Raw genomic sequence first — 3641 nt, forward strand, 5'->3', positions numbered from 1 at the left:
AAAAACATTTAAAAACCCCAGAAACATCGAATACATTCTACTGCCGCTCAGAAAGCAGATTCCTGATGAAGGCACGCGAGGGGATCCCAGACAGGACGCCCTCCTAAATATCATTTATACAAAAAAAAAAAAAAAAATTACTCGATTTCCACCAATGGAAAGTTTGTTCTCATTGGAAAATCGAGAAACCGTAACGTTTGTTCCAGTTGTGTCGCTCGCCGCCTAAAAGATTCCACGACTTTGGTGACAGAAACCTGCTTTTTTTAAATTTTTTTGTTTTTTTTGTTTTCTGAGAACATCGAGGACACGGAAGCCGCTTGTGAGACGCTTCGTTCTGCTGATCTCCTCCGGGAATAAAAACATCATGATCTTCTTCCTCGACACACTCTGAGCTAAGTGCGTTTTTTTCTCTAAAAAACATGGCTGTCTCCTGACCCGCCGCAGAGCTGAACACAGCGGGTGTGAGGTTAGGTGTCGGGAACAGGATTTGTCGTAAGAAACCCCGGTCCTTATTCCTCTAGAACAGTGATTCTCAACCTTTGTCATATCAAGGACCCCTAATTTAGTCCATTAGGGCCATGGACCTCCATTTAATGAGATTTTGTCCCTTGGACCCAAATCTGAGAATACATTTATTGTTATGATTTGGTTCAGAATCCCATGATTATCTGTATTAGAGAGATAGCAGTGAAACTATGACCAAAATAGTCTTTCTGCTACATTCTCCAATTGTGTTAACTTCTTGTAAATTCAATAATGATGAGGTTTAAGCATTCATCAAATTGCTGGGGACCCCTTGGAGCCCCCTCAAGGACCCCTGGTGGTCCCCGGACCCCACGTTGAGAACCACTGCTCTAGAAGTTCAGTCGGACAGCTTCAGACTGCCGGCTGATGAGAAGCTGCGAGTAAAAAAACTAAAGAGCTGAACGGATTAAACTCCAAAATGTAAACGTTGTGCAAGTTTTAGTTGACTGACCTGTCAGAGACGTTAATTCATCAGAGAGAAAACATGAAACAGACAAAACCCCAAATCTGTGACCCTTTTGGATTAGACATGAAAAGACTATTAAATAACATACAAACAAAATATCAGACAAACAAAAATAAATCTGCAAACTTAAAAAAAACAACGGTCAAAAATGAGAAGCGGTTCATGAGGATTAGTGAGAACGTGTATTTAAGCTCCGAGAAGTGCTGCGTGTTTCCGCTCTGCGGTGATGTCACGTCCTCCGCGGTGATGTCACGTCCTCCGCGGTGATGTCACGTCCTCCGCGGTGATGTCACGTCCTCCGCGGTGATGTCACGTCCTCCGCGGTGATGTCACGTCCTCCGCGGTGATGTCACGTCCTCTGCCTCCTCCTGCCGTTCATCTCAAAGTACGGCTGGTCGCTCCTGGTCTTGCAGAGCGGCGTCTTGTCGTGGTTCCTGGTGGTTTTGGCGTCGGGGCGTCGGCTCTGCGGGGCGGGGGGCGGAGCTTCCGGCTTCAGAGCCGCCTTGCTGTGATCGGAGCGGTCGGCGGCGAGCGGCTGCCTTCGCCCCGCCCTCTGGGTCGCGGCCGGTGCTTTCTGATCGGTTTTGCCGGGGGCAGGAGGGGCGGCGGCGCCCCGTGGGACCGGCCCGGGGGCGGGGGCGCCGCGTGGAGGGGCGGCGGCCGGCCCGGCCGGGACCAGCGCCTCGGCTTTGGCCTCTTTGCCCTTCGGCGGCGAGGCGGCGGGTTTGGGAAGCGCCGGGGAGTCGGCCCGTGAGCCGGGCGTCGGCGTCCGAACCCGCTGAGTCGGAGCTGCTCTCGGGGCGGGCGTGGCCCGGGGCGCGGTGCGCACCCGACGGGCCGCCTCCAGCCGGAGCCGCGAGGCCGGGGAGCCGGGGCGCCGCTGCGTCAGCCGAGAGCGCTGGCCGGCGCCCAGCGGTGGCCGGGCGTCTCTCGGTGCGGGAGCCCGCGCCGGGGCGGTGGCGGGGCGAGGCGCGGGGGCGGCGGGGGTGGCGCAGGGCGCGGAGGGTTTAGGGCATTTGCGGGACGGCTCGGGGCAGACGGGGCTCCGGGGCTGAGAGGCGGCGCCGCGTGGCGACGGCCTCAGCTTCAGTTTGGGAGCGGGAGGCGCAGCCGGAGGGGCGGGGCCCGGAGCCGAGGACGGAGTCAGAGCTCGCCGCTGGCCCCGCCCCCCCTGAGCGCCCGGGCCGGGCGACGGCCCGGAGGAGCCGGCGACGGGCGTGGCCGGCAGGGAGGAGGAGCCTTTCGAGGCGACGGGTAGCGGCAGCTGGGTGGGCTTCCTGGGGGAGGAGGGCGTCACCTGCAGGTTCCTCTTGGCGGGCGCGGCGGGGCCTCTCCTGGGCAGCGAGGGCGTGCCGGAGGGCGAGGCAGCGAGCGACCGACACGGCTGAGCCGCCGCGGGAGAAGGCTTACAGGCCGAGATGGAGGAAGAGGAGGAGGAAGAAGAGGAGGAAGGAGGAAGGGGAGATGAGGTCGTTGACGGCGGCGAGGGGGTCCATGTCGGGAGGGGGCGGGGGGCGGCGTTGCCGTGGAGACCGCCCGCGCCGGGCGGGCCTTTCTGGAAGGCCAGGATCTTCTGCTCCAGCGTGGTGAACTGCAGAACACGCAGCGGGTCGTACTTCATCAGGAAACCACGCAGTGTGTCCCAACCTCCACCAACACGCACCATCACATGTTTACCATGAAGCATCTGGAGAGAGAGAGAGAGAGAGAGAGAGAGAGAGAGAGAGAGAGAGAGAGAGAGAGAGAGAGAGAGAGAGAGAGAGAGAGAGAGAGAGAGAGAGAGAGAGAGAGGGTGAGAGAGGGAGGGTGAGAGAGGGAGGGAGAGAGAGAGTGAGAGAGGGAGGGAGAGGGGAGAGAGAGAGAGAGGAGAGAGGGAGAGGGAGAGGGAGAGGAGAACAAGAGAGAGAGACCGAGAGAGAGAGAGAGATAACGAGAGAGAGAGAACAAGAGAGAGAGTTAATGAGAGGAGAGAGAAGAGAGAGAGAACAAGAGAGAGAGATAACGAGAGAGAGAGAAGAGAGAGAGAACAAGAGAGAGATTTAATTAACTTTCACTAATCAGGCAGTCTACAAGCATATTTCTAATACTAATACGAAGTGACCAAATACACAAGACCACTTCCAAGTATGTGTGTGTGTATGTATTATGTGTGTGTGTATGTATATGTGTGTGTGTAGTGTGTGTGTGTGTGTGTGTGTGTGTGTGTGTATGTATATGTGTGTGTGTATGTGTGTGTGTGTGTGTGTGTGTGTGTGCATGTATATGTGTGTTGTGTGTGTATGTGTGTGTCTCTCTCTCTCTCTCTCTCTCTCACCCGGATGAAGAGGGTCTTGTCTCCCAGTCTGTATCGTCCCTCTGACAGATATTCAATAGAGACTCTGTTGGAGCAGTTGCAGGGGGGGTCGTCCATGCCGTGCTCCGTGGAGGAGGAGGAGGAGGGGGGGGTAAGATAAGAATAAGAGAGGTCAGGTGACATAACGAACCCTCTGGCGGCCATATTGGAGGTCCTCCGCCTGGTTGTTATAGATTTAGACTTTATTCTTTATTAACTAACAGACAGTCCTCCAGTGTTCCTCCATGTTGGAACAGGTTGTAAAGCCTCTATATGGTTCAGATTTGTTATTTGGACACTCACACTTCAGTAAACACA

The 3641-nt window shown here is 55.8% G+C and overlaps 1 pseudogene; it reads right to left on the bottom strand.

Moving 5' to 3' along the window:
- Nucleotides 1-1340: 1340 nt before the first annotated feature.
- LOC139667853 (GAS2-like protein 3) lies at nt 1341-3488 on the bottom strand (annotated as a pseudogene).
- Nucleotides 3489-3641: the final 153 nt, after the last annotated feature.

The sequence above is a fragment of the Centroberyx affinis genome, unplaced genomic scaffold (genome assembly GCF_046629955.1).
Source record: "Centroberyx affinis isolate AG114_WGS23_722 - 3 ecotype Tasmania unplaced genomic scaffold, CSIRO-AGI_Caff_v1 ptg005828l_1, whole genome shotgun sequence".
NCBI classification, from domain to species: Eukaryota; Metazoa; Chordata; class Actinopteri; order Beryciformes; family Berycidae; genus Centroberyx; species Centroberyx affinis.